The sequence below is a fragment of the Gopherus flavomarginatus genome, chromosome 5, assembly GCF_025201925.1.
Source record: "Gopherus flavomarginatus isolate rGopFla2 chromosome 5, rGopFla2.mat.asm, whole genome shotgun sequence".
Lineage (NCBI taxonomy): Eukaryota > Metazoa > Chordata > Testudines > Testudinidae > Gopherus > Gopherus flavomarginatus.
In genome coordinates this window covers 12,760,515-12,782,902 of record NC_066621.1, presented here as the reverse complement: position 1 = coordinate 12,782,902, position 22,388 = coordinate 12,760,515, and the positions used below count along the sequence as shown (strand labels likewise).

The 22,388-nt window shown below is 46.8% G+C and overlaps 1 long non-coding RNA gene across 4 annotated transcripts; it reads right to left on the bottom strand.

Annotated features, from left to right (window-relative positions):
- Positions 1–1,715: 1,715 nt before the first annotated feature.
- Positions 1,716–21,462, bottom strand: LOC127051594 (uncharacterized). 4 transcript variants are annotated; one of them, XR_007774547.1, is made up of 7 exons: positions 20,629–21,462; positions 18,660–18,777; positions 17,051–17,102; positions 14,280–15,617; positions 13,376–13,460; positions 2,024–2,247; positions 1,716–1,883 (listed from the first exon to the last, which is right to left on the bottom strand). It is a non-coding gene; the product is annotated as an uncharacterized LOC127051594 (long non-coding RNA). The 4 variants fall into 4 exon arrangements; XR_007774545.1 differs by lacking the exon at positions 13,376–13,460 and having other exon boundaries at positions 14,280–14,387; positions 15,402–15,617; XR_007774544.1 differs by lacking the exon at positions 13,376–13,460.
- Positions 21,463–22,388: the final 926 nt, after the last annotated feature.

Sequence of the window (22,388 nt, the reverse complement as noted above, 5' to 3'; positions counted from 1 at the left end):
ACCCACCATCTGTGATGTCGATGCTATGAACTAGAATCGGCATACTTCAAGTAAAGCCGTTTCAGTTAAAACACAGACATTAAAAAGCAGAGAATCTGGTTACAGCTATACTATCACTTACATCAGCAGAACTTTTCTTGGTCGGGGTGTGAAAAACACACATCCCTCCCCAACCGACTGACAAAAGTTTTACCAACAAAAAGTGCTAGCGTGGACAGTGCTTTGTTGATGGCTGATGCTCTCCCGCCACCAAAAAAAACACCCCCTAACGAGAGGCGGTAGCTATTTTGTCAGCAGGAGAGCTCTCTCCTGCCGACAAAGAGTGGCTACACTGTGTATCTTATGATGGCACAGCTGTGCCGCTGTAAGGTATGCGGCGTAAACCTAGCCTCACAGGTGTTTCCTCATCTCTGCTTTCAAGGCCTTAGATTGCAGCCACTTTCAAATGAACAGAGCTCCTGCTCTTGGAGCACCTGGAACAATGTTATGTGGCACTTTACAGACTAACAGACGTTTTGGAGCACGAAAGCTCATGCTCCAAAACATCAGTTAGTCTATAAGGTGCCACAGGACTCTTTGTTGCTTTTACAGATCCGGACTAACAAGGCTACCCCTCTAATACTTGGAACACTGTTGGTGGCAGCCACAGAGACCTGCCATCTGATGAGAGCCCTGCAGATAACACAAGAAATCAGGCTGGAAAAACATATGCATAGATTGAGGCAACAGCAGGGAGATCAATGAGACAGCAGAACCTACCCACAATCATTAAGGTCCTCTCTTTATTCTTCTACTGTTTTACCGGTCCTGTTGATTGCTCCAGACCCTTCAGTAACAGACATAATCTTATGTGTTGTAGACTTATAGTGGGTCACCATCTATACTGTACATGCGTAGCATCAGGGTTGGAACACAAGAATTTTTTACTACAATGGATGTAACTTCACTATCTGAGCCCAATAAGATTGCCTCTAATTAACAACAGAAGGTAGGTCCCTTCTACTCTCTTCAGTCCCAGCCACTAGAATGGTCACACACTGGGCCACCTCAAACTGAATCACAGCCAGGAACCATCTCCTATTATGGCAGGATGGAGTGGGAGCAGCTATACAGACTTGAACCAGGAAAGAGGACACCATCTCATCTGGTTCATTCTCCTGCCCCCCAGCTGAGTGTCTGTTCTTAGATGTTCCAGATCAGAGCTCACTTCAAAGGAGACTGGAGACGAGCTGAAGATTAAGCTTGAACTACCTATCCTACTGGGAAATTCTAAATCAGCAGTGTCAAAATAGACTCAGTCTTTCATCCTTTCAAGTCTGCATTCCACACAGCTCACTGGCATAGGGGTCTTTCATGGATATTAAGAAACAGTTTGTGTGCACTCTTCCTAGAAACCAATAATCCCATAACACTTTTGGTAGGAGCTGAGTGGTTTACCCATGTCTCTTTGGCTCACGGTTAAGATAGGAAATTTCGGACAGTTGTCTGCTGCCTTCATCCCAGAAGTGACTGCGCTTCAGTTGCAAAATGCCTTGGCATCCCTTGCTGGTGAAATAGAATTTTTACATGCTTCCCATTACTCCTAATCTAAATCAATCACTGCAAACTGATAATCTCTATGGAGCAAGGAAGCACTCTTCGGCAACAACCTGACTAATGTTTTCCTTTGATAAGAGGCTCAGGTAATAGAACCACGTGGATGTGCTATGGTTTAATATCTCAAATATAATTAGCCAGACCTTTTGCAGAATGCTATCATGGAGCATTTCCTGGTTACCCTGCACTCAGAAAGACAACAAGGCATAGCACTCACGATTCCATACATCTCACATCCTAGTCCTCAGAATCATCAGGAAACAATCGCATTCCATATTCAAGGTGATCTGTAAAGGAGTAAGAAAAGCCTAAAGCAAACGTCAGCACCGTCAAATTTTTCTTTTGCTTTCCAATAATTATTTTGACTCAGACACTGGATTTAGAAACAAAAACAGGGAGACAACTTGACTTTCTGTAGTTTGCTTACCTAAGAAAATGTGTCTTGGAGCAAAAAGACTCCATGGCTTCTGTTCCGCCTTGTGGGCACTCTTCATCCCCACCAGCTATGGTCTTGTCTTGGATGTCTTCCAAGGATGATGCAGGATCTGCTGGTTAGACTAGAGGCTGACTGGATGGACCAATGAGGATGTGCACTTTCAGCAGTGCAAACAGGAAGTGCCCTTTTTGTCTCTGGAATCCTAATTTCAGTGGCTGAAATAATTGTATCATATCAATATATCACATCACAGGCATTTTCCCCCAAACTGCAAAACAGTCTGCTACCTAAAGCACTGTTTAAATCTTTCCCATTATACTCATTCACTTTTCACAAAGTGAATGTACATATTTTGAAGGTTTAATTTAGGCAACATTGTTTGAAAACGTGGCTCTGCATACACACACAGTAAGCAAACTTCAGAAAATGGATTACTTCCCAACATCTGGAATACATAAGTATCTTGTCCGGCTTTGGCTACTTGACCAGAATGTTAGTTATATTTTTATCACCACAAACCACCTGGCAATACTACAGGATTGTTTTCTAGTGGCGGTAGTTAGAAATGTCATGTAATCTTAATATGGTGGAGAAATGCAGTAATTGCATAGAAATTTTCAGTGGTTGTGTATCCTTGTAGACTGCCCAATAGACACGGTTCAGCAGCATGGCCTCCAGTATTAGTAAGACACTTGGATAAGGAAGGACAGTTCATATGAATGATTTTCCCTGTTATCCTGAAAGAGCCGTCTGTATGGCAGGAAGGAAATACACTTTGTGGAACTTTGAATTTGAGAGTACTTGCTAGAGAGTGGTTTAAGGCACAGATCCAAGTTGGCACTCTCCTGTGGAACTGCTGGTAATATTGCTCACCTTTAATTCCCAATACCCACCACCTCTGCTGGATGGAAAAGGGGAAAGATGGAGTGTGGAACAACTCATGTGCGAGAGCTATCCCAATTCAGATTAGGCAATTATAGCATAAACCTACACACGCCCTGAAATGACCCTGCTGGATAACATCCTATTGCCTCTGTAATATTATCAGGGAAGACGCTACTTCCCTAGTTGCTCACAGTGTCCCTGAAGAAGGGACAGCACTAGACAGTCTGCAGGAGCTTTTCAGCTGACATGGGCTGGTGGGGAACAGCCAGCAAAGGCATGAGTATTGTGAATTCCACAAGGCAGACATGGGTAGAGATAAGATTTGTCTTTGAATGCAAAGCTCCTGGCAGCAAGATTTTTGGTTTCCTACGTTCTATGTTTGCAAAGTACCAATACATACCGACAGTCACTAAAGCAGAATATAATTTTTAAACCCTGATTTTCCAAGGAAAGTAGCAAGCTTAACAACAACAAACAAGAAGAACTGTGCATTAAATATTTGAGTTCTTGCAATATTCAACACTTACAGCCCTAAGAGACAAACAGGAAGTGGGCAAGGAAACAAAGAGTGGATCTGATTCTGAACCAGTGAACCTATGTTGTGAAGAGAAATGGAAAGCCCCAAACTGTTGCAATGCGTCATGACATGCAAATCATAGTCCTAGTTCCAGCCAACCCCCTGCTGAAAGGGAAGTTATTTTATTAAACAAACAATAGCACTAGAAGTGGTTTCCACGGCACTGACTCAATTATTATTTGTTTTATTAAACTGTTCAGTGGTGATTTATTCAGATCTCTCTGATCACCTTCATTGACCAATCCCAGAACCTGAATTTTTACAACGTTTATCTCTATTATAACTATTCTTATCTATTTTATCTGCACACACACTGAAGCTTGCAGAACTTCTACATTTTAAAGGCTTCATCCTCATTTGTTGACCCGTTCAGCCAACTTCTATTTGATGTTATGCCAGCTATTCAAAGCTGCTGCAACCAAAAGAGAGAACAAAAAACCAGCTTCCCTGGATAGGCAGCAGCTAGTTTCAGCTAAGGGGAGTGAGGCTCCTCCTCCAGTTTCAGTCTTTCCTTCTCTTATTGTACCAGTGCACAGATTCCATGTTAGCTTGGTCAGAGCCAGAGCCAGATCTTACGCTAGTGTAAAATCAGGATCAAGTAAGAGAAGCAGCCCTTCACTGTTCCCACTGCCTATGGGCGGTGGCTTATCCACTTCACCTCAGGCTTCATACCACGAAGAGCCACCTGACTAAAGAATATAACCGAACTGTATGGGCGACACATGGACTGCCTGCTATGTGCCCCTTCCGCCCGAGACCCTTCCCTGCCCCCCACCATGGCCACCAGCCACCTTCTCTAGTCTTCCTGCCCCACAGTGCCAGGAGGCCGGGTGGCACAGGAAGCCCCAGCCTGAGCCAGGGCCAAGCACAGGGGAACTGGAGCCAGAGCGGGAAGCAGAGGGGGGAGGGGGGCCTGGGAGCAGAGCGTGGGCAGGGCCACCCCTGGCTGTTTGGGAAGGCGCAGGCTTCCCCAGCCTATGATACCCGCCACTCATGCCACAATGGCCTGAATAGCTCAGAGCACAAGCAGAATAATGGCAACACAAAACTCTGAAGGGAATTTTCAGGAGGGCTGAACATCAGAACAAAAGAGGAAGCGATGGGTGCGGGTCTGAACAAGAGACATTTGAAACATTATAATTTTAAAAGCTACACATCCGCTTTTTTTCAGAAAAAGAAAGCTTCTTGTGTTGGGAAGGATCACTAACAACAGTGAAACCAACTTCTCACCCTCAATCCTTTACACCTGGTATCGGTTACGTTAAAGCATTTTTTTAGGGTTAAAAAGAGACCATGTACAAATGGCTCCTGCTGCTCCCTGTGTCTCTGAGTCACATCCGCTGATCTTTAATCCTGTTAACCCCATAGGAGCTCATGCAGCTACGGGAAAAACATCTCACACTTTTACCCACCCTTCATGTAACTATAAACATCAAGGGTGTGCATTTGTCCACTGCAAAAACTTTGTGGTTGAGATCCTTAGTGACTTTGCCTGCATCTATTTTGGCCAAAAAATGGTCACATAGCTAAAAGTTTAAAACCCACCAGTTTTCACCTACGTACAGTGTTTTGCTTCTTATATGGCAACAGTAGTGGGGAAAAATTTGCGTCAATAACGTCATTGATGATTCATACACGAGTTGATTAGCTGAATGACTTATGGCTATCAGTTCTTCAGGCGGTAAGAATAATTTACATTTCGCTTGACTGCCTATGAGTCCAAGCACTACAGTTCTAAAGTGAGCTGAGGTTTCATACTGTGGGCCTCAGTTATACTTGGCCTAGGCCGCCGATTCTACTGCCAGATTTTTATGTTCAAATGAAGAGAGGGCAGGGGCACACTTTATTTATTTTTTAAAAATCCCACAATAACTTGCCCAAAAAGACAAATTAATTTTTCAAACAAATCTCATATTCTCCACATCCACAAAGGAATTGTGGGGCAGATGCACCTAGGACTGCCTCATCAGATCACCACTGATTGTTTTAAGTTAACATCTAAATAAGCAGAAGATGCCGAGGAAAATGCATATTTGAACCTGCCTAGCTGGTTTTGACCAAGAGCCGATAGCAACTGAAGGAACCCATGCAAAATGAATTCAATAGTGTAGGCCCATTTCTCAGAGAACAAGGGACAGATTCTCTTCTGCTGATAATCTCTGCTTGGTACAGGAGAGCGCAGGGGAAGGTGGGATCAGGCGAGTCTTATGGCTCCCTGATTCTGTGAGCCGGCCTATGCCAGCCCCAGTGTATGGTACAGATTTATGCCGCTGGAGAAAAGACGGTTACTCACCTTTGTAACCGTTGTTCTTCGAGATGTGTTGCTCATATCCATTCCAGTTAGGTGTGCGCACGCCGCCTGCACGTTCGTCGGAAGATTTTTACCCTAGCAACACTCGGCACCACTCCAGGGGGCGACCCAGCCAACCTACCGAGTGTTGCTAGGGTAAAAATCTTCCGACGAACGTGCAGGCGGCATGCGCACACCTAACTGGAATGGATATGAGCAACACATCTCGAAGAACAACAGTTACAAAGGTGAGTAACTGTCTCTTCTTCTTCGAGTGCTTGCTCATATCCATTCCAGTTAGGTGATTCCTTACCTAGGCGGTGGGGTCGGAGTGAGATGTCGCAGAGTGTAATACTGCGGAGCCAAAGGCTGCGTCATCTCTGGACTGCTGAACCAGGGCATAGTGAGATGTGAAGGTATGGACCGAGGACCAGGTAGCTGCGCGACATATCTCGTGGATGGGCACGTGAGCCAGGAAGGCACCAGATGAAGCATGAGCCCTGGTAGAGTGTGCAGTGACGTGGCTCAAGGGGACATGAGCCAAGTCGTAACAGGAGCGGATGCACAATGTCACCCAGGATGAAATCCTTTGTGAGGAAACGGGTAGGCCCTTCATACACTCTGCCACCGCGACAAAGAGTTGGAGTGTTCTGCGGAAGGGCTTTGTCTGCTAGATATAAAAAGCGAGTGCTCTACAGACATCTACTGAGTGCAACTGTTGCTCCCTGCGCGATGAATGTGGCTTTAGGAAGAAGACCGGAAGGAAGATCTCCTGGCTAACATGGAAGGCCGATACCACTTTGGGGAGAAAGGCCGGATGTGGTCGCAACTGCACCTTGTCCTTGTGGAACACAGTATATGGAGGATCCGCCGTGAGAGCCCGAAGCTCGGAAACTCGTCTTGCCGATGTGATGGCCACGAGGAAAGCGGTTTTCCAGGAGAGGTACAGAAGGAAGCAAGTTGCTAACGGCTCGAAAGGGGCCGACATAAGTCTGGTAAGAACCAGGTTGAGGTCCCAGGTTGGGGTGGGGCAGCGTACCTGGGGGTATAGGCGCTCCAAGCCCTTGAGGAATCAAGATACCATAGGATGTGAAAACACTGAGGAGCCATTCCCCCCTGGGTGGAAGGTAGAGATGGCAGCCAAGTGTACCCTTAATGATGATACCGCTAGGCCCTGCTGTTTAAGAGACCAGAGGTTGTCCAAGATGGTGGGGATCGAGACCTCAGCGGGAAGAACGTTCTGCTCTCTGCACCAGCATGAGAAACGCTTCCACTCGGCCAGATATGTTGATCTAGTGGAAGGCTTTCTGCTACCCAAGAGTACTTGTTGCAGTGGGCAGAACAACACAACTCAGACTGGGTCAACCACTTAGGAGCCATGCCATGAGATGGAGGGATTGTAGGTCCGGGTGGTGAAGTTTTCCGTGGGCCTGAGTTATCAGGTCCGGGTGAAGAGGTAGAGGGATGGGGTTGGCTATTGACAGGTCGAGCAACATGGTGTACCAGTGCTGCCTGGGCCACGCTGGAACGATCATGATCAAGCGGGCTCTGTCCCTGCGTACTTTCAGCAGGACCCTGTGGACGAGCGGGAACGGTGGAAAAGCGTAGAGCAGGTGAGCCATCCATAGCATCAGGAAAGCATCCGCTATCGAACCCTGGGAGAGGCCTTGAAAGGAACAGAATATCTGGCATTTCCTGTTCTCGCGGGACGCGAGGAGGTCTACACGGTGAAATACCCAGTTCCGGAAGACCGAAAGAATAACGTCCGGGCGAAGTGAACACTCGTGAGAAAGGAAGGATCTGCTGAGGCGATCCGCCAGAGTGTTTCGAACCCCCGGGAGAAAGGACGCTATGAGGTCTATAGAGTGTGCTATACAAAAGTCCCAGAGTCGCGTGGCTTCCTGACAAAGGGTCGAGGACCTTGTCCCGCCGTTTGTTTATATAGTACATGGCTGTTGTGTTGTCTGTGAATATTGACACACAACGGCCTTGCAAGTGCTGCTGAAAAGCCTGGCACGCAAGGCGGACTGCTCTCAGCGCCCGGACACTCATGTGCAAGGCCAGCTCCTGAGATGACCAAAGGCCTTGAGTGCGTAGATGTCCAAGATGAGCACCCCAGCTGAGAGATGACGCGTCCATCGTCAGGGACGCAGAGGGCTGGGGCGGATGGAACGGTAGCCCTGCACACACCAGGGAGGGGGTCAGCCACCATTCGAAGGAGCCTAGGATGCTTGGGGGAATGGTGACTATCATGTCTATGGCATCTCTGCCTGGTTGGTACAGCGAGTTAAGCCACGATTGGAGGGGACGGAGGCGCAGTCTGGCGTGTTTTGTCACAAACGCGCAGGCCGCCACGTGACCCAGGAGACCGAGGCAAGTGCGAACCAAAGTCAACGGAACAGCTTGCAGGCTCTGGATGATGGCCACCATTGCCTGGAACCAGGGCAGCGGTAAGCAGGCTCTGGCGAGATTGGAGTCCAGGGTGGCACCAATAAAGTCTATTCTCTGAGTGGGAATCAGAGTGGATTTTTCCGCATTGATCATCAGGCCTAGATGTAGGAAAAGGTCCTTGACAACGCCAACGTGATGGGTGACTTGTGCCTCGGAGGTCCCTCGGATAAGCCAGTCATCTAGATACGGAAAAACGTGTACCCGACAGCGGCGGAGGTGGGCGGCGACTACAGCCATGCATTTCATAAATACTCTTGGGGCTGTAGAGAGGCCGAACGGTAGGACCGCAAACTGAAAATGTTGGCGGTTGGCTACGAACCGGAGGTACTTCCTGTGAGGAGGGTAGATGGCTATGTGAAAATACGCATCTCTCATGTCGAGGGCGGCATACCAGTCTCCGGGATCCAGGGATGGGATGATGGTCCCCAGGGATACTATGTGGAACTTCAACTTTATCATGAATTTGTTGAGTTCTCGCAGATCCAGGATAGGTCTGAGATCCCCCTTTGCCTTGGGGATTAGGAAGTAGCGGGAGTAAAACCTCGTGCCCCTTTCGTGTTTTGGTACCTCCTCTATGGCTCCTTTGGCAAGGAGCGTCTGCACCTCCTGAAGGAGGGATTGCTTGTGAGAGGGGTCCCTGAAGAGGGACGAGGAAGGCGGGTGGAAGGGTGAGGGGGAATAAATTGCAGGTGGTACCCAAATTCCAGCGTGCGTAAGACCCAGCAATCTGATGTTAGCTGGGACCACGCAGGGAGGAAAAGGGAGAGGCGGCTGGAGAAAGGAGGGAACGGAGCCTTTAACGAAACTGGTACGTCATCCTCGGGCGCAACTTCAAAAGGTGGGTTTTGGCCCTGTGGGTGGTTTGGAGGGACCTTGGTTCTGGCCCCCTTGGGTGCCTGAGTGCCTCTGACAACCGGTTCTACCCCACCTTCTGCCAAAGTCCTGCCTCTGTCTGGACTGAGGGTAAGAGCAGTGTGGCTGGGGCCGGAAGGGCCTGTACTGAGTCACTGGGGTGTGCATGCCTAGTGAGCGCATAATGACCCTGTTATCTTTTAGGCTTTGCAACCTAGGGTCTGTCTTTTCGGAGAAAAGGCCTTGCCCTTCAAAGGGGAGGTCCTGGATTGCATGCTGGAGCTCCGGGGGAAGGCCTGAGACTTGCAGCCATGAGATACGTCTCATAATAACTCCGGAGGATAGGGTCCTACCTGCAGAGTCCGTTGCGTCCAAGGAAGCCTGGAGGGAAGTTCAAGCCACCCTTTTCCCCTCGTCCAGGAGGGCCGCAAATTCCTGCCGGGAGTCCTGCGGGAGCAACTCCTTAAACTTGTCCGCCGCCACCCAGGTATTATAGTTATAGCGGCTAAGGAGGGCTTGCTGATTAGCCACGCGGAATTGGAGCGCCCCTGCAGCATAGACTTTGTGCCCCAGCAAGTCCATGCGCCTCGCCTCCTTTGATTTCAGGGCTGGGGCCCCCTGGCCACGGCATTCTCTCTCATTGACCGACTGGACAATGAGGGAGCAGGGAGGGGGATGGACGTATAAGTATTCGTAGCCCTTGGAAAGCACCATATATTTACGTTCCACTCCCCGGGCAGCAGGTGGGATAGAGGCCAGAGACTGCCAGATCATGTTGGCATTGGCCCTGATCGTCCAGATAAAGGGATGCCCCCCTCTTGCCACACGCCTGAGGAGGTCCTGGTGGGCCCTCAGGTCAATTGGCAGAGGGCTTACAGATGATGTTCCGGCTACCGCCTCGTCAGGAGAGGAGGATGAGGAGAGACCAGGGACAAGCGGGTCAGTTGACGCCTCTTCTTGGTGGCCAGCCTCTGTCTCCCTTGGGATCTGGGAGTCTTGTGGCTGGACCGGCACTTCCTCTGGAGTAGAAGGAGGAGGGCAGCTTATAGTGGCTTCTGGCACCCGGTGCTCCAATGTGGCAGAGTGAGATGGGCCTGGATATGCACCTTGGGCCTGATGATATGCCCAAGGTGTCCAGAATGCCCACTAGTGAGGGCCATGATCTTGGGCCTGGGGCTTGTGGAATATCCTGGCGGGCACATCAGAGTCTCTGTCCTGGGCATACGAACTGTCCGCCTGCAAAGACATTGACGGGTGCCGGGACGGCCAGGGAGGAGCTGAAAGCCCCTGGTAAGAGTCCTTCTCTCTCGCCGTTGCTGATCTCCTCGGCACCGGGGATCGGTACCTGGAGCCATACTGGTACCGAGAACGAGATCGGGACCTGCGACCTGCACGATGCCAGGAGGTCGACCTGGATCTCGAAGGTCTGCGCCTGGGAATGGCTGCGAGAGTCCTGGTGCCGGGAGCAGTGCCGGGAGCTGGAGTGGTACTGAGAGTACTGAGCCGGAGGCCGAGACGTCGATCTATGCAGCAAGTATGACCGGTACTGAAGAGGAGAGCGGTGCCGGGACTGCGAGCGGTGTTGGGACCGTGATCGTCGATGGGACCGCGAACGGCGCCGGGACCTGGATCATGATCGGTGCCAATCTGCCAGGTCGACTGAAGGCGGTCTCATTAGGGCTGGCTTGCCTATCGAGCGTAATACCCGCACCGGCGGTGCCGGGGGTTGAGGCAGGACGGACTCCGTCAGAGCTATGAGGTCCCCGGCTGTGGAGAATGTCTCCGGTGTAGAGGGGACCGTAAGATCAACCACAGGCCTCGGCGGGGAGCTCTCAGGGACCAGACTCGACGGCCCTCGCAGGACCGGAGTCGACGGTACCGCAGCAGTCGGTGACGCGGCAGGAGTAGGTGCCGGGCGGTCTGAACGAGGCTGCGTCTGCGGCGCAGAGGGCACAGAGCTAGTTGGAAGACTTCGACCTCCTCAGTTTTAGGGACAGAGATCGATGCCAAGTAGGTCCTTGCGCCGGAGATGGCCGATGCCGCGGCATCTTAGCGGTGCCGGCACAGTTCGGTGCCGGAGGAGCGCTTCCAGCAGAGTGCTCAGCGCTTGATGCCGAGGGCAGAGGATTCAGAACTGCCTCCATGAGGGGATTCTTTAGCGAAAGTCTCTTTCTTCGTCCTCGGCTTAAATGCCTTGCAAATACGGCACTTATCTGTAATGTGCGATTCCCCGAGACACTTAAGACAGGAGTCGTGGCGGTCTCCTGTAGGCATTGGCTTGTGGCAGGCTGAGCAAGGTTTGAATCCCGGTGAACCAGGGATGGGCCCCGCCCGGCACCGGGTGCGGGGAAGGGGCTACTGCCCAAACCCTGCTTAACTATATACACTAACTATCTAAAGAACTATCAAACTAACTGTAATTATATAAATTCCAACTATATACAACAAAGATATCGAAGAAACTACGAGTAGCTAGGGAAGTGGAGGACAGCTAAGTCACGCTCCACTGTTCCAACGACCGACACGGGCGGTAAGAAGGAACTGAGGAGCGGTTGGGTCGGCAGGGGTATATATCCAGCGCCATAGTGGCGCCACTCCAGGGGGCGACCCAGCCGACACACCGAGTGTTGCTAGGGTAAAAACCTTCCGACGAACATGCACGCGGCGCGCGCGCACCTAACTGGAATGGATATGAGCAAGCACTTGAAGAAGAACTAGCAGAGCTCCATCTTGCCCGACATATCCCCTATGCCACGGCAGCTACAGGCAGCTAGCCCAGGGGCTTGTTCTGCTGGCTTTCTGCAAGCGGTTATTTCCTCACCACCACAGGAATTCTCATCTGGACAGCTAGAGCCTGAATCCATCTTACAATCTTACTGTTCTACTAACCGCTGCGTACAGTGTTTACTACTACAATAGTCTCATCAAAACCAATGGGGATCTGCAGAGTAAGATATAAGGACAAGAAGCCTGCATTTTCAAATGTCACTTGAATTTTTGGGTGCCCAGCTTAAAGGGGCCTGGTTTTCACAGGCAAACACTCAGCGCTTCCTGAAATTCAGGCCCCTTTCAAGTCATCTCGGTTTGGGCACCGACAAAACAGGTGAAGCCAAAATCACTAGCCACTTTTAAAAAGTGAGGCCAATAGTCTGTGCAGGATCTGATCTGAAATCACAAGAACAACTCTACACCCTGCTCTCATTGACACCCAGTCTCAGCAGAGAGGCCCAGCATAGGAATGGACCATGAAGACTGAATTCCCCTCTGACTGATGGAGAGAGCTGCCATCCATCCTGAGGGCCAGAGGATGGGGAACTTGTGCCTATATCTGCTCCTTTTCGATAGGCTGCCAGTTCTGTTAACAGCCTTTCGTTAACACTAAATTATATATTCTATATATAAATGCAGGGGACAAAAAAAACCTACTGTTACCAGAAGCAAAACATCTTAAAGAAAGGGAAATTATGATGCACTATAGCAGAGCACTGAATATTTTCTGAGTAAGAAAGAGTTAACTGAAACAGTCACATTAAACTTTGGAATAAATGAGTAAGGAAAAAAAAAGAGTAATGCCAAGTTTCCAAAGAGCCCTCCTTCTCTTCCTCCTCCTCCTCCACAGTGCTACTCATGTCTCATTAAGTTCATAGCTACTAACTGTCACACCTAGCAACCATTCCCTTAGCATGAACTAGTATTCATTTCAGATTGTTCATCTCTTTCAAGATGGCCAGTTGCTGCTGCAAGCTTTCCCCATTACTTAATTTAAGACCCCTCTTGTAACAGCTATGTCCTCCTGATATTTTCAAGTCATCGTATCAGAAAACAATTACTTGATAAAATATGATACACCAAAGTGGTACATCATAAGACAGTCTTTTAAAGCAGGAACCCCATAGTACATTCTAGTTGTTAAGATGGGAACTAGTCTAGTGAACTACTAATGATGGGAAAGCGTAATTACTGAAGATTAACATCATGACACATGGAATTTCAGATTTCCACAGCATGCAATAAAATGACCTCTAACCCCCTTCTAAATGCCATCCGATTTATTTTGCCCTCAAACTTCCTCATCTTGATGCTTAACTAGTTGTGTTTTCTCACCGATCACAACCAAGGGGACTGATTCTTATTGCCATGAACCTTACGCAGTCATTTGTATGTACAGAGAGCATGTAATCAGAATAATAGTGTCTCACTATGCACCGGAGTAATTAATGATGACACAAAGGGAAAGGCAGGGGAGAATCAATCTCAAGGCTTTTCAGAAAGCAGACAAAAATGCAACCTTCTTATCTTCAGCCTTTCTTCTGTTTCTTAACTCTGAGCATCCTTGTTAGTTTCACATATTGTGTCCCTTTGTCAAACTGCACCTAAAAGTGTGAGGGGAACAGAAATATTAGAAGACAAAAAAGGAGGAGGAGGAGGAGGAGGAGCAGGAAGAGATCATATCAGAACAATCTTTGTGAATAAACAGATGAGGGTAGAAAAATGAAAAGAGGAATAATAAGTAAGATTTGCATGTTGGCTTGAGACCATGTTCTAATTTAGATGTCTAAGTAATTCAATGTCTGCAAATCTTTGCCTTCACTCCAAGGCTTTCATTTAAAGAAAATCTCTCCCACAAAATGTGTTAAGAATGTAAGAAATAATTCTTGACCTTAAGTGCTGGAGCATTATCGAAGCCCTTTTGTTACCTCATTAAATCTTGCATCTGAAATCTGAGAAGGGAAACCACATTGAATGAAATATAGTCTCAAGCTTTTTAAGAACACAGAAGCTGCACATTCACACACTAAAGATTAGAGGGCACTTTAATCAGTCTTGTACTGTTCGTGCTCCAAGGTCTCTGACCGCAACCAATGATAGAGCCACAGAAAAGGAGCAGAGCCAAAATGACTTCACAAAACAGCAACTCCAGTTAGTTATTGTATTAATCAAAACCATACCCAGCGCAGTAGTCAGAGAAAGGACAGGACAGTGGGAAGAGGAACATCAACAACGTGGACTAACATTTACAAAAACACAATGAAGCCACAGAAAAGTGTAATGGTTCATTTGTTTTCAATCTCAGTTGAATTGCCATAATCCTTTACTTTACCCCATGTCAGTAGGAACTGGCAGTCGATTGTTTTAAAGCAGAATTCAATTCAATATAGATGCTGTTCAGTGTCAGCTTTCCTGTATCTTACCAAGTTTCCTTTCATGAAAGAGGAATCTCTGATAGCTGATGCTGTTCTTTCCAAAGTCTGTGGCTTGCTTGGGCATCTAATACAGGATGTCCATGAGGTCAGGCAGCACTGGGGAAGGGGAAATATAAAGAAGAAAAAATCAGAACAGTTCACGATTCTGCAATAGGTTAGCAGTTGCCTGGGAAACAGAAACTACGTGTAGGCAGAATTCACCCTAACGAAGTAAGCGTGTGCACACACAGTATCTACACACCCCTCTCTGAGAAATATATAACCAATTAGATCTATCTGGAATATTTCTGCAGAAAAGTTTTCAGCGAAAAACAGAGGGTGGGTGTGGAACTTCCACAAATGTATTTTTTCACACTTTTCAGCCAGCTCCAATAATGCTCTGCATGTACACAGCCTCTTTCAGGACCTAAGGGCTTCATGGACATTAACTTCCCTTTGCAACACTCTGGTAGCATGAAGGGGCCTTAAATTGGGCAGAACCCACCTCGAGAATTACCCCTACACAGGGACTTCCTAGCTGGCATAAACACTCTGTACTGGCTCAGTACAGATGGCAGACTGGAGGCAGGACCAGAGTCCACCATGTTAAAGCTATTTTCTTCTTCCCAGGGCCCACAGGGGGCCATGGAAAGCAGAGCATATGTCGAAGTAGCCCTGAGGCTGCTGTAATTTACACTGCAACCCACACAGGCTCCTCAATGATCCCAGAATACAGAGACAAAGGTAGCTTTAAGGGCACCATCCTCCATCCATTCCCAGAAATAGTGTTAACTGAGGATCAGACCCTAATTTTCTCAACACCTCTGAAAGGAAAAACCCCCATTTTACAGGGGGGAGACTAAGACACTGAGGAAATGTGAATTACACACAAGGTAATATAATGAGTTAATAGTAGAGCCAGGCACAGGACCTGGGGATCTGGTGTAACAAGCAGTAGCACAGAGAGAGAATTGAACTGGGTGAACTTCTGAAGCTTGGGTTGAGATTTCCACGTGAGGAGATGTGTAACTCATGCCCACTCAATGTGGCACGCTGTCCCCCTCTGCCTCACTCAACCACTATGTGACCCGACTCCTGGTCTTCTCTGCTACAACCATTAGATCACCGTACCTCTTTCAGTGAGCAGCCTCATCAACCTAGGCTGAACGTGAAAAGTCAGAGATAGGCTAGCCATTACTATTTTTGTTTCAGTGAACTTAATGCTGATGAAAAGCGACAGATAGCCTTCCACACTCCAGCATTATCTATTCACAGGACAGGAACAGGCCGAGACAATCTTCCCACTTGGTTCAAAAGTTTCCAGTGGGAGTTCTTCTTGAGCAGGGACTGAATAAAAACAAGAGAGCATGCCCTTAATTATTACAGCCCTGACAGCACCCTACACTTATATTCATTGCCCTACTACTGTGATATAGCTACTGAACTAAAACAACATCGAGCTCTGATCCTGCAAACCTTACTCAGAGTAGTAATCCCAGAAGCCCATGAGACCTCCCACAAGTAAAGGTTGTAGGGCTTTTTGTCCCAGTCTATATTAACGTAATAACAGGAGAGCCAACATTTCTGTTCCAAATAGACCAGCGGTTTGAACTCCTGTTCAAGTGAAAGTTAGTCTCCAAGATGCCAGCGTACCCACACATATTTACCTTGGAAATATCTAACTGGGCAGAAAGATTGAGATGCAGATTTTTTTAACTGAGTAACAGACAAGGGTTTGGTTTGGCCAGTCACTAGTTTTTATAAGAAATATTTTAAAATATATATATATTTTTAAAAAAACATGGAGAGAATTGAATAAAGTTTGGTACTGTCAGGCAGAAGTGGCGGGAAGATTTTTTTGAAATGGTGGAGATATTCAAAAAGTGGTTGCTACGCAGTCACATTTCAAAGCAATTTCTCTTATGCGTAACTGCTGCACTGAACCCATGTTACTGCATGATTAACCCTTGCTCTGCCAAGTCGTTTAATACGGCTAGTGGTTTCAATTCTTGTTAGGCAAGGTCAATTTTAAACAGGAAAGCAGCTTTTGAATGATCAGAGCCATATTAAAACCTTTTAAAATGGCGTATTGAGCTTGTATAGCATTATCCCCCACCAAATAAAAGTCCTATTCCCTCCACCAGACCAAGAACATGTGGCTTAGCACAGCAGAGTGTTCCATGGGTCAGAATCCCACTGCCCGGGCTGCAGATCGGCAGTAGATTTGCCAAGGCTAGCACGGCGGAAAATCTGGGGAAGCCATGCTATTGCAGTCCCACTTGTGCCTGCTCCTCCCACTCTCTGCAGCAACCTGAAAGGAGTGCCCACAGAGCCCAGCTCTGCGTCACATCTATCTGCAGCCTCCTAACACCCTGCCAGCCCTCCCATGCAGGAGTCAAACAAAAGAGTTAATATTGACCAATACGCTTTTTGTTGGACAAGACAACCCAGTAGAACACTATGATCCACTAGTCATAGATCATAACAGTATCATTCTGATTGGTCTCATGCCAGGCCTAGAAAAAATAAATGACATAATATGCAACTGTAAGCCAATGCTAACTCGCTTCACTGCATTTAGACACACCAACTCATATGGCATGCAAGTTCACCCCACATTTTATGACCTTGCCATAGGGGGCCACATTATCTTCTCTGTCTAGATGAAATGGAGAGGGTTAAAAAAGCTTGAATAACTTTGCCTTAGTGGGTTAAAATCTAAGGGGTCAAATTCAGAGCTGGCTTATGAGGATGAAATTCCACTGAAGTCAGTGACTTACCACAGGCTTTAAAAGGAGCGATGGGTTGAAATTAAGTGAAGGGAAATTGCAGCTGTTAAGGAGAAATGCCTAGCGGTTAGCTCTACTACACTGTGGAAGTGCATCCAAGAAAAGCGCTAGCAGACTCATTGTTTCAGCCATTTAAAGCTGGCCTGAACAACATGGTAGAAAATATACTGTAGTGAACAATCCTCCACGGGACTAGATGGAAACCAAAGGGTCTTTTTCAGTTGCTAACTTCTATGAAATGTCTGTTTCTAAGCAATAGCAAGGCAATTCAAGCCCTTCCCTGTGCCCTTGAAGGGAAGGTGGGATACATGCATGCCACCAATCAGTGGCTTGGCACAGAAGGGTTCTAGAAGGTAGGTACTGTAATGCCCCTAAAATGATCGCTGCCATACAAGCCCTTGACGCAAGGCCATATAGCCACATGCTATCTGTAGTTCAACGCATATTAGAACCACTCCTTCTGCTTTATTTTGCAGATCCCCCAATTGAAACTGTTGACGAAAGAGACTCAGAACTTTCATTTTCTGGCCACAAGTCTCACACTTCGGGCCGTGTGGTCCTGAGCTGGTCCTTGAACCATTACATTTTCTTTTCCTCCACAGAAATTATCCTTGCACTTAGGGGATTGAAGCCAGTGCTTCACGTACGGATGGGCTGCAAGAATGCAGGCAGTTGTGACGCCATGTACCATGGATCCCACGTATCTGTCTGAGGATGGGGGAACCAAGCTGCCAGTATCCAAATGTTGTCAGTCTAACACATGTGCCAATGGTTCAATAGCAACTCTGAAGTGAATGAATTTCATAATCAAATATGAAGCCAGTGGCTGCGTCAGGACAAACCTTCTAACCCATTTGCCCTATACAGAAAGTGTTGTGCTTGAAGATGAAGGGATATACTTAACTAGGAAATATCTGCTTCTTGGAAAGCTTAATCATGCTGTGTTGGCTTGGTTTTTCAGCAGACAAACTACCACATAGGTTTTCTTGTGGGTGGAGAGGCAGCACTGCCATCAGAATTAGCAGCTGGGTTCCTTTCCCATGAAAACTAAGTAACAATGCCACTACACACTAGGGGCCCAGAGCTACTTGAAAATATCACTGGCTTGTGCAAATGAAAACACCTGCACAGAATCAGGAATCAGCTGGTCAGGCAGCAGAGCAGCAAGGAGCAGAAAAGCCAGTGAGCAGTGACTAGCACTAAGAATATACAAGGGACTGTGCTAACTAGATGGTCACTGGCAGAAGCACAATCAGCAACCCAAGGAATTTGAGTGATAACAAATATGTAAGCAGATATACAAATATGGATGGCTTTTTATTTATTTATTTTTTGCATAGGTGCAACTTAGGTGTCTATGTTTAAAAATCCGCTCCCGCATGCCTACTAGTCCAGGAAAAAGGGTTTTTACCAGCTCTGAAGATCAGCTCAGAGCACAAAACTCAGAACTGGATTTCAAAATACCACCATTTTTTATGGTTATTTAGATTTAGGGTTTTGGTTTGGCCCATTACAAAAGTAGAGACCATTTGCAAAACTCAGAAACAGGTGCAGAGCTTGATCATCATCATCAACATTCAAGGACATTTGGTATTAGTACCTGTTAGTGGTTGATGGTGGGACAGCTGAATGACCTTGCAGGAGGTGGTCTGATAGTCCACCCTGCTGTGGAAGGTACCGCTCTCTGGGCACGAGCACAGTTATTCCAAGATCGATCTCTGCATAAATTATATAAAAACAATCAGTATTTCTTAATACTAGTAAAACCGTTCCATGAACCACCGTAAGTATCCATTGCTCTTTTCCAGAAAAATTATAGGGGGGGGCGGGAGGGCAGGAGAAACAATGGAATCAATTTCCCCTCTATAAACCAGGGCATCTAAGCAACTCAGAATTGGCATTTTATATGGAAACCCTGTAATCAGGCACATCACCAGCCCTACGTCTCAGCTACAGCTAACCACTGCGGCATACGTCCCAACCTCAGGCATCAAAGACTGGTAATCCCTGGCCACACCCATACCAACTACAAGAGAACACAATGCACAGGGTTAAAAAAATCCTAAAGCAAGCTGTGGTTTTTTCAGTGGTTTGCGGGGTGATTTCTGGTGGGTTGGGAAGGGGACAAAAATCTAGTATTTGGATGTTTTTTAATAGATTTCTCCAAACAACAACAAAATCATTTGTTGAAAGAACATAACCTCCTCGTAGCATCAGCAAAGCTTCTGTCACAGAGTCCAACGCTGTATTTATACAACATGGAAATTAACAGCAGCGGCACTGCAGGATTAGAATCTACTCTGCAAGCAACAAAATGGCTAGCGGTGCTGTTGCCTCCATTTGGATTCCTCTGCTGCTTACGACGGGTGAAAATGGTGGATGCCGATACCACTGCTGCTTTGGTTATGGTTACACACTATGCTACCGACGTTAAATTTATGTCTCCACGAATCTCCGTTCTAACCCTCACCACTCTGCTCCACAAAGTAGAGACTCCCATCACCAACAAAACAGAATGCGTCACAGATGTAACACGACCATCAGCAAAACAAGTGCAGGAAGAAACCATGGCCGCCCATTCAGAGCCCTGCTCAAATGCAAAAAAACAAACAAAAAAAAACCAACACTGGAATTTCCATGGCCTATGTTATAGGGGAGACCACACTGGACAATCGTGATAGATTCCAAGGCCAGAAGGGACTAAGAAAAACATTAAGGTAATGCTTTCAAATGCATAATGCCGTCCATTGGAAGGTCTGAACATGATTTACAACAGGGTCCCAAATTGTGACTCCTTGAACGGTAAACACTGCTATGGAAATCAGTAAGGGTTTTGCTTGAGTAAAGATTAAATGATTCAGCTCATTAACGAACAAAGCTGCTCAATAACCCTCTGAGGCAGTTATGATAAACCCCATTTTACAGAAGAGGAAGCCAAGGCACAAAGAGGCAAAGTGACATGACCAAGGTCACACAAAAGCAAGTAAGTGGCAAAGCCAGGAATAGAAACCAAAATTCCGGACTCCTGTTCAGTGCTTAACCACTAGACCACTTTTGACCAATTCATTGTTCATACCTCTAACACACTTACATTAATAACTCCAGCCACATGATCTGAATGAGTCAGTTTTCCCCATCACCCTACAGAAAAATACCATGCCTCTGCCACTGCCTTATTTCAGATGATCCTTTGAGTCCCATAGATTTAGCTGCAGCATGTAATCTCAATTCCCACGTGAACATGTGTTTAGCAGTAAACCTAAACTTAAAGGTTAAAATAAGACAACAAAAATAAGTCACGAAGGCAAACATCTCTGTAAGTGGCTGAGAAATGAGAAAAGGAATAAAAAGGAACCACTCTCCATGCCTGAATATGGGTGCTCAGAAAGGATGCTTGCTCTTTGCCTCCTTCTCTAAATCCAATTCCCAGTGGGAACCCCAAACAGCATGACAAACATCATTATTGGGCGCTGTATGTTGCAAGTTAATAAACAGCCCCCAGCAATGATAGGTGGGAAATACAAGGGGCACCCGTATACATGACATTCAGCAAAATAGACTTAACTCACCATTCTCCCAAGCAACAGCTCTTAACCCAGCTGCTGCCTTGTACAAATGCAACTGCAGTACTGTGCCTATATACGTATACGTATTGTGTGCTCTGCAGTAAGACGAACAGACACATATTGTTACTGCCGTTCCGCTGCTCTGCGGACCTGGCACTGCAGGAAGCAAGGAGACTCCACGGGAGACAAATCCACAGGGTGAGGGATCAGCGAGTCAGCAGGGGCAGTAGCAACCGCAGTAAGAGCATTTCAAATTCACCGTGAACCGTGGAAGAGGGCGGAGAGGCGAAAAACAGAGATGGACATGAGGAGGGAAAGAGGGGAGCAAATCAGTTATCCCCTCTGGCTTGTTGTTTTCCCTCCTCCTGTCTCCTACCACTTCTCCCTCTTTGGAAATGGTCTACTCCCTCCTTTTTACTGCCCTAAGACATTGAGCTGGAAACAAGAGAGCAAGGCAGGTGCTCTTTAAGACCTGATGAAATCAGTGTTGGAATGGTGTGTGCGCATGTATCTACATTATATAAAAATCAGGATGCACCTTAGGAGACAAACTATTATAAAAGAAATCAAGAAAGAGAATACAATACATCTGATCTGTACTTGGCCCTTTAGATGTCGGTAAGTTATACATTAAATGCTTATACCCCCATATTCTTGAAGTCACTTCACATGAAAAAGGGATAAGGAATAACTCTCCCTGCTGAATGATCAAGCAAGTTACTACTCCTCTTCAGAATCCGGATGGCTTTCTGAGCAAGACGACCCAAGCTCAAATGGTTTGTTCACAGAACGTCAGAGCAGAACTGAAATCTTCATTATCATCACTTCGAGGAGGCAGGGGAGGATGTGAAGATAGGAAGACATTTTTTTCATAACTATTTTTTGCTGTTTGTCTTGGCTCTCCTTACCCTCTTTTCCAGGTCCCTCCTAGACTTGTGCTGTTGGTCAAGAACAAGAACTTAATATCCTTAGAAGGAAGAGAAAGATGCATAAAAGTCTATCACTTTCCTCTGGCCTGACTGACATGTCACTGTGGCTTATTTTGCAACAACAGGAAACTCACCTGTCACTGAAGTAATTCAAGCTATAAAATACTTGGTTCTGGCTGTGTTATTTGCATAAATAACATAACAAACCACTTCCAAGAGTTTGTCACATTCTTCCCTTGCTTTTTGTTACTTTGCATAACTGACCCTGCAAGAGAGAAAGAGATTTCAAATGTCTGCCTTAAAAAAAGAAAAAAAACAGGTGATTTTAGTCACAAAGTGTTTGGAACTGATTTGAGGCAAGTGAAATCAACATTTAGATTTGACACCCTGCTCTCAGCCAATCCAAGTGAGCTTTTCACCTGCCATCACCCCTTCTACCAATAGGATCAAGTGTTCAGGCTCAGAACCCTCCCCAGCCAATCATGTGCAAGCTCAGCCACTTAGTTAATGATGCAGCAGTACAGGCAAGACTATCACATGTGAGCTGGAAGGCTGCCAACATGGAGACACGGAGAGAGCAAGGTAAACAACTTTCCAACGCCAAAATGATGACATTTAATCCCTAAACCCTAGCTTCCCTTCTCGACTCATCCTTAACCCCTTTCTGCTAGTCTGGAAGCCTCTGAAAGGCGCTGTGTACCTGTCCCCCTGATGCTTTTAAAAACTGGACAACATGCCCTCCAATGATCACTGCGTCACCATTTACCACTTTCTGAACTACGCAGTGACAAACCTCCAAGCTTTAAAATGCAGAGTGTCTGTTAATCCCTGCAC